Below are 9,396 nucleotides of genomic sequence, written 5' to 3'. Positions count from 1 at the left end.
CCCCAGCAGACAAGAGTAAAGTAGTATGATAGCAAAATACTTTTGCCTCCAGGCATTTTATCTGGTACTTGGACTTTCCCTTCCCAGGTATTTTCCTTGCAAGTCTGCAAGGTATTGACTAATTGCTTCCTGTGTTTAGTCATATCCTTTCCTTTTTGTTGTATGCTTTCTCTGTATGGGTAAAACTGCTGTAGTCAGGATATGCTTCATTATAAAGACATGATGCAAAATGGTTTCAAACACTTTCATATAGTGCCTGGAAACTGCAATACTTAAAAGAGATATTATTTCTCAACACTCTAGATACCAGATGCTGATTCGAAATTTTTTTTACAACTTCCTCTTAAAAATCTTAACCTCAGCAGTCATTAAGAACCTGAAACTGTTACACTGAACTTCACTTCTATATCCCTGTCCATTTTTAAGGTGTATTTTCCTGTGAGTGGAATGAGTCAAGACGTAGAATCGTAGAGTATCTCAAGCTGGAAGGGGTCCATACTGACCATTAAGTCCAACTCTCTGCTTTTCACAGGACTACCCAAAACTAAACCATTTGACAATGTTCAAGAGCTTCTTGAACTTGAATAGGCTTGGTGCTGGAAGGGCCTTTTCCAGTGCCCACCCTCTCACTGAAGAACCTTTTACCTAATGTTTAACAGAAACTTGCCCTGATGCATCTTCCTTCTATTTCTTTATGCCCCATCGCTGGTCACCAGAGAGAGGAGATCAGCATCTCCCCCTCTGCTGACCCCCACTGCCTTCATTCATAAGCTTGGAATTGGTGTGTCCAAGTGTTGCTTCTGCACTACTTATTTTAAGCATCTGTCTCACAGTTTTAGGTTTTCTAAATAAACTACTCTGCTAGAAACTCTTTCTCCCCACAATAATATCTTTGCCTATTGTCTGTGTTAAGACACATTCAAGAGCAACAGGAATGTTAAAAGTGGTTGTGTTTTGAGATTAGTGAAAACAAGCAATTGAGAAGGGCAAGGATTCAGCCTCTCTACTTGTCAGACCCCAGAGAATCCACTGCACTAGTAATTGATGTTCTGCCCTAGCTTTATGAAACATGGAATACAGTAGAATCCATTGCACAGCCAACTCGCTCTGTCTCTTGCATGCAAACAGCAATGAAAAGCTTTTACTGCTTAGTATGTGATTAGTCTCTTGTGCCTTCTTGGAGCTGAGTTCATTTAACAGCACTACTCAAGTAATGTTAGAATTCAGGTCAGTAACAAGATACAAATCCAAGGAAAACTAGGTTTGATTGAACCCAGTGTTCATAGATCTACTTGTTATCTAAACTCTTTCAGCATCCCTGCAGACTGTTCCTTGCAGACTGATCTATAAAGAATTCTAGAACAATGTGTTTTTTCACCATTCATTTGCAGTCTGTTAATTCTTAAAATTTGTCATGAGAATCAGAAAATCAGTGAAGCCAGAGGCAGCTGCCATAGAGATTCACAGGAGTGTTTCTCACTAAGTAAGAACAATGATATTCTCTGAACATAGCTATCTGTTGGAGTTAAGCAGGATGACAGATACTTTGATTTAAGGCCATGGGAAAAATTCCCTTAGTCATGGCAAGAAAAAACTCACCTGCACTTCGCCCTGGGAAGTTCATATGTTAATGTTGCCAGAAAGTTCTTTTGTTTCCCTGTTGTTTTTGGTTTACATTTGTCACAGTAATTAGCATATTCCTAATCCTCATTCCTGGTTGGTACCCTTCCCTCAGACTTCACCGCTACCTTAGTTGATATAAATTACTGTAACCCCCACTGCAGCCCTCGCCTTTCCCAGTGCACTCCATACCAAGTTTGCTTTCTTGGTTGTCATTGCAGTTTATTATTTACCCCTTTTTAAAGTGTTTTTGTTTTGAGTCACTGCATCATGCCCACTCCTTATTTTATCTCGCCGTCCAAGAGACCTTCACCCTCAAATCCTGGGGTAGCACCTGGTAGTCTAATCTGAGCCTTAGAACTTACCTGTTCTAAGAGGAAAAAAAATAATATAAAGACAATCTGTCCATAAATAGGTCATCTTTGATAGTTGCTGGTCCAGAACAATACAACATAAGTAAAAGGACACAGGTGTCCCTTAGGAATGTATTTTTCCCCAACTCTGGTCTTCTGGGAAACATGGACACAGCACAAACAATATCTAGGGAATATGCAATGCATGGAGAAGCTAAACCTTGATGTTCATATGAATAGAGGAAACAGGTTTGTGCAGGTATGTATAAGTGAAGAGAAGATTTTAAGTGTGAATCAAGAAAACATACTGATTCTTTCAGCTAAAAAAAGCATTTGATCTCAGGTATTTACAGTGGGCTTTCCAAAATGTCCACTAAAACTATTCTCTTCACATCCCATTCATGCTCTTACCCATTTTTGTTCTTTGAAGAAACTGTGCTGAAAATGAAGGTACCTATGTCTGTAACACTCTGCATTAGAGGCTGCAGATTAAAGGTCCTTGTGTGCGTTAGCAGGAATTTATTACTGTTTTTGAGGTTGTAGTTTATATGCTAAATTTGCTGTTGTCTGACTTTCACAAAAATGTTCTGATTTTTAATTATCTAGGGAGAGTCTTTACTTCAACCTTCTCCCAGCTGTAGAAATCTGGCTACCAGCTGCTGGAAAATCACTGACAACAAATAGAAGTCTTGAAACTGCAGAAGCAGCAGTTTCCTTTCCTGCCATCCCCAACTACAAATCACTATAATCAGTCCTTGTTTTTCAAAGTATAAAAGGTGCTTTCAAAACCAATAGAAATTACTCTCACTCCTGCCTTTGACATCCCTGAGCAAACCTACCATTGTTTGACTTTCACTTTGTTACCTTTCCTATCCTGTTAATTAATTTCCTCCTACATTATAACTTACATTAATTTCCTTTTGGCTTTTTCAGAATGGAGTCAACATCCTGTGGGAATTTAGGATTGTCTTTTTTCTTCCTCTTTGGAGGAAGGAGGGAGAGGAATGACTCTTTTTTTGTGGGGGAAAAATAAAATCAGTTAGACCCCTAGGAAATATATTCTAATGAAAAGGTCTTCCAGCCTGAGGATTTCAAATGTGCTTGCTGTGACATTTGCTCTTTTGCACTTTTCTGCTTACATTTCAAATCAAGACAGAAAAAGTGCATGGATATACTTTAAATTTGGAACTTTCTGTTCAACACCAGTAAAATCAGAGAGAGATAAAGAAGAGCCTCTTAATGCAACTTTAATCCCTATCTTGCAATCTGACAATGACAAAACCTTGCTAATTCTTCACAATAAATTACTGATTAAAAAAAATTCTAGTGAGAGTTCATATTTTAAAAAATGCAGTGAGGTGTTGAACTGTCCCAAATGCTTCAGAGCATCATCCTAAATGTGACTGGCTCTTTTGCTATCAGAATTTTGAGAAGAAACTGCTTCTTCTGCTGCCAGTCATTGAATCTGCCTTTTGTCATGGTTCCCTACAGGCTCCTAAAACACTTGCCAACACATTTGAGAACATATGTTTCAGAGTCACCGAATTCATTGCTTGTCTAGCCTTTGCATTTCTCCATGGTACTCTTAATAGACAGTCTGTGACTCAAGACCAGCACTCATGGCAGTTAATCCACTGTCTTTCTAGTGGATCTGACAGGAAGAGTTACCCAGTACTTGCTTGTGACATGGTCTTTGTTGATAGATTTTCAATCAAGGGATCAGCAAATTAAAGCAAGTGACAGAACCTCTGCAATTTCAGGCTATCAAAATCTGCAATTTTTACATGTGTCAGTAGGGAAGCATTTCCACAGTTCCAGTTAAAGACCCAAATAGATAATGAGGAAGTGACCTGACACCCATTAAAGGAATTCTTTTGTGTAATTGCTGAGCTTTTGGAAAAAAAAAAACAGTGTTGATGTCAAGACCAACCATTTCCATCCAAATAAGTCTCCTTCTGAGGGAAGGTTGAAGGCCTGCTGTTATTTTGAAGATGCAGTTTCTAAAAGTGATGTGTCAGGTTCAGGAAGAGACAGTGTCCTTAAATTCTTTAGATTTCCTTTTGGAAGTGTACACTTCCCTTTGGGAAAAAAAAAAGAAGCCAAAATCAAAACCATAAAATCTAATTAAGAACAAAAAGCATAAGGTAAATATATCCCAAGATGCTGCAGAAGTACATTAGGATTTGCACCAAGGCAATGCTGGTAAATTTTTCTTGGAAGGTAAATCTGCAGCATGTGCCTTTAGGAAAGGAAAAGAGTATTTGGATATGGGACTTGGATACATGTTGCTGGTCAGGGTATGCATGTTTGCTTCTTTGCAACACAGACACTGGTACCTTTTTGAATCATTTATAGATTAATACTTTTGTAAAATTCTGACAAACACCATGTTTTGTCAGAGGTTTTTAAAAACAAATATAAAGTTTTGTTTTAAAAAATTATTAAACCTGATTCTGCTTTTCAGAAAAAGAAATGTAGATTTTGTGGACAAATTGCATTTTTAGGCATTTCTGTATTCACTTCTTTGTTTTGAACTGCTGCTTCTCCTTTGTACATAGGAAAAACCATGTCACTACCCAATATTCTTTCTTCCCTTTGTACACAACAATATTCTTATAATGTTTCCTCTGCTTCTTATCTGGGTTTATTTATCTTCAAATGCCCCTCCCTGGGATGAAAAACCTTGTGTTTGGTTCTGAGTATAGATGATAGTCTTACTCCCATGCCCGTCAATACTTATGTGTTCTTTATACAATATCTTCTTTCCCGGAGAACCCAAAACACTTTGCTACAAGAAATCATGAGGAACAGAGAGATTAGGTGTTGTCCTGACTGACACAGAATTGGTAAAAACATGAAACTAGACCTGTTATCCCTTGACCGTCAATTTTGTATTGTGACCACTGATTTAGATGCTGCTATTCCTTTCTTTTCTGATAGCTATTTTTTGTGGTTTAAAAGGTGGTTCTGCCACACATACCTGTCTGTGATCAAGACCTGGTTTTCACACTACAGATTGATTTTACATTACATTGCTGAATGAGAAGGTTATATAAAGTGCTTGTTAATATTAGGGGCATTTCCCATGGATTTTTATCCACCACTGTGCTTGTGAGTAGAGTGGGTAGGTAGAAAATGGAAATCTTCCATTCTGTAGGAATTAATGCATTTTTATTTTTTAACTGTTTGGTGAAAATTATTAGTATGAATACTATTCTGAAGGGTATTATATCCATGTGTGCTCTATAGCTGCATGCCTGACACTGGCTCCTAGCAAGAGGAGGAGGTCATAGCTCTTGTCTAGATCCCTTAGCTACTCATCTAAAGAAACTGCGAGTAGAGCACTCCGTCTGCATCTGGTACATTTGGTGTCATTGCAGCAGGCAGTGTTACCTGCACAGTTCCTTTCAGCCTTGGTGTGAGCTTTGCAGTTTCTGTTGCTTTAAACTGGTCACCAGCTAAACCCACAGTACTCTGTTTTCCACAACAAGTCCAAAACGGTATTGGGAGGCAGAGCAGGAGAGCACTTCCTGTGGGATTTCAGTGGAGTTACCTGCTTCCTCTGATAGTCTCTGTCTCCTAGTGTGTGACACAAGGAAACAGATGAGACTAGAAATATCAGAAACTCTAGCATACAGTTGTGATTAGAATACTGTGTCTATGGCAGGACAAACGTCTGAAACTCCTTTGGATCTGAGGAGCAGTAAAGAAAATAAAAAACAATCAAGTTTAGTGAAATTGTTATTTTTTTCTTTCTCCTGCTTTGTGAGAAGCACCTCACTGACAACTGGAAAACAGTGCTGAACTGTGGCTGAAAATCATATTTTTGGTCCACAGTGAAGTGACTTGCAGAAAATACAGACTTTCTTGTGGGGAAGGACCATTATCACTTTGGAGAGAGGCCACTGCTAAGAAACTCTGTCACAAGAACTTGATTAAGGAGAGGAATGAGTTGCTCAAGAGATCAAGGAAAAGCAAGCAGATAGAATTTGGGAATAGATGAATGCACCACTTCTGCTTTTTGTGCTGTTTTCTGTCCTCTTTGTTGCAGTTCCTCATAGCCAGCCATGTTTAGCAGTCAGTTTGAGGATCCAGCCAGACAGGTTGTTTACAAGTTGACAACACCGGTGTAGTGATTGTAACATTATGGTCACTCTGGATGTGCTCATGTGGGGAGCAGGAGAAATTGTATTTCTCCAGAAAAAGATTTACCTACAGAGAAAAAATGTTGTAGTGGGAGGAGTTGGGGACAGCTGAAGCAGCCTGAAGTTAAAGCTGAGATCATAATTTTCCCTGTAAACATTAGATGGTTTTTTTTCCCCTTTCAGAAATACAAAAATATTTTCCCCTCACTTAAATTTGGCAAAGCTTAATGGGAAGAAGACACTAGTGGACACCATTCTAACCTGGTTGTTCAGGTGTCTATCAAATGGCAGATTTTCTCTTTGTCTCTGAGAGCAGGAGCTTCAATTAGGCTCTCTCCTCATACGCCCTGAATACTGTAATTTTGGGCTTTCACAGTAACTGTAGAAAGCACATCCTCATCCACCCAGCTAATAATATTCCAATGCTAATAATGCTAAGCTCCCTGTGATCCCTTTAACGAAAGAAAGGCTTTTTTGTTGTTGTTGTTATTTTGGTTTTTGTTGGGTTTTTTTTGTTGTTTTTTAAGCAAGTAGGGTGTTTGCACCATTTTTATACTCAAACATGAAGCCAGTGCTTTTTCCCTAGCAATCTGCAAGTATAGCCAGACCCATGATACAAACTTGAGCAGGAAGTGCATACCAGCTGCTGGGTTGAGTCTGTGCTACACAGCACAGGAAGACCAGCTGCAGCCTCTGATGCTCATGGGACTGCTGTCCTGCTGTCTTGCCATGTGGAATTCCACACCTTACCCATTTTTTTGTCTGGCACTGTAGCCTGCCCTTTGTTTTCACAACTTCTTCTTCTAGTGTAAAAAAAAAAAAAAAAAGAGCTTCAAAACATTGTAAGTTGAAAAAAAGTGTCTCCTCTTTTCTTATTTTGTTTTGTTTGGGAGATGTCTGTGAACCAAAAAATCAGCTCCTGATTTGGCACTGCTGACCTATAGCAGCCTTGTTCCCCACACAAAGGGTCTCTGTGAAACTGTGACTTTGAGAAGTATGAAATTTGTATGGTCAAAATCTGATACAGCTGTGTTTCACAGCCTCATACTATTTTCTACAGATGATAAATGGCTGTTGGTATTTATATACCTAAGGACTTGTACTGGCTTTAGAATTTTTTGACAAGAACAATGATAATTTTGTAACAAACCCACTCCTTTTCCTATTGAGAAACAAAATTTTACAAAAGGGCTGCTGAAACATACATAAACAGACTTTTTTCAGGTACAAACTATGAAAGTCCAGTGATTTAAAACCACCTTTTTTCTTCACAGTTTCACCATGTAAGGGAAGAGCTGGAAAAATAGGAAGGTATCCCTTCAAAATCTCATACTACTGCCTCTGAACATTAACATTACATCCAAAGGCCCTCTGCCTGGTTGATTCCACTGGGATTTTAACAAATGTTCTGTAAGTATTTTAGGTGCTAGCTGTTCTTCTGGGGGTAGTCAAACACCCATAAGCATCTGGGTACCTAGACACTTACAAACTAGGTTTCCTGAGGACAGAGGTGTCTGGAGATGTTTTGGATGTACAGGAGAATCAAGGGCAATAGCTCCTCTTGTTTACTGTAAATTTTACAGAACTGAAAACAAAGTAATGGGTACAGCTACTGTACCCCACAGAAAACTGAAGGTCTAAAAAGCTCTGGCATTACAAATAAAGAATGACTTTTTACGTACTCTCCAGCAGGAAAGCTTCAAAGAGCAGTCCAAAGTGTGTAAGCTAAAGCAGATACATAAAAAGAACAATTATTTTTATCTCCAATGGGGTGGATAATGCCTAAGCCATAAAAATGTTTGCTTGGTAGTGATTTCTAAAATTTTATTTCTTGGTTATTAGCCCCCCAGTGTCTCTTTGATGTACATATATTTAAATATATTATATACATATAGAGGGGTTGAAGAGTGGATACAATCACAGATCTGTGTCCTGCTCTAGTTCTGCATGCAATATTTATGCAGCTTCCTTCGCCATGTGTTTGATTACACAATATTATAGTATATTTTTCATTGCAACATCTCTGTGTGATGTGGAAGTTCACTAAATAAAGCTCTTTTGCTAGATGGAGACTTACAAGTCACCTTTAAAAGACTGGACAGTTTAAAAGAACTGGACAGGTACTGTTAAAGCACGTGGTAGAAAGAGGAATTTGTGAGTACACTGCCAGCAGAGCAGTCACTATAGAACTGTTCCACAGATCTTCAGCTTTCCCCTCCCTGGGGTGAATGTTATGCCCTCTCTGTCTCCATTTCTCCTCTGTGCAATATGGGTGGTAATAACTGTTCTTGCACGGAGACTCTGGCAAGGGCAAGGCATTCCCGTCTATGTAGTTTTTTCACAGTGCAAATACCAGCCTGGGGATGCTAGTATAATCTTTTTTTATTTTTTTGGTGCTGGAGGTCTGGCAACAATAGGCAGCAGGTGAGCTCACTGGTTGTAGTGGACAAACTCTAAAAGGGGAAGCAGGCTTGAGGTAGTGTGTGTATAAAACTGTCAAAAGCAGTAGTGGAGACCATGTTGTTTAGGATATGCAGGCTCATTATACAGGTCCATGGTCTGTCATGTAGAAACACAGAGAGATCACTGAATTTTCTGCATCCAGAAAATACAATTTTTTTTAGGAAAATCCCATTTGTAGCCACAATCTATCTTGTGCAGATGTTAACACTTCTGAAGCAATTCTTCAAAGACAGATCCTTGGCCAGGCCAGAAGCAGTATTTTTTCCCAGGCACTGTCCCAGTGAAAGCTCAGGTCCAAAATACGCATGCCTGCAGTCTCATAGGAAAGACTTATATTTTCTTCACAGGTATGAATGCCTGGAAATCTAGTAGGCCAGTAGAGTCAGATCACCTCCACCAGCTTTGCTGCAAAGTAGCTCTGCTGTAAAAGGGTCAGTTCTTCCATTCCCTCACACAACCCCCACACCTCATGCACACTCTTCCTTCCTCCTGCATCTGCTCCCCCTAACCAATCACAATTTTCTGGCTTGGTCTAACAGCAGCAGCTCTCCAACAAACATATTCCAGGCTGTTTTGAAGCCATATTGAATAGAATTCCCATTCTTCCTTAGGGTGCCATTACTTCACCATGAAATATTATATAAACTTAAAAATCTGAGATGCCTATTATTTGATATACTTATTCTGCCTCCCCCCCCCCTTTTTTTTTTTTTATTTTTTTTTTTCAGTGTAGTGTTTATACAAAGGGGAATGTGTATGAATGTATATAAGAGCCAGCTAATTGTTTCCTAATGGAACACACTCAATGATACTAT

Source organism: Parus major, chromosome Z (assembly GCF_001522545.3).
Source record: "Parus major isolate Abel chromosome Z, Parus_major1.1, whole genome shotgun sequence".
Lineage (NCBI taxonomy): Eukaryota > Metazoa > Chordata > Aves > Passeriformes > Paridae > Parus > Parus major.
This window is presented reverse-complemented; position numbering follows the sequence as displayed.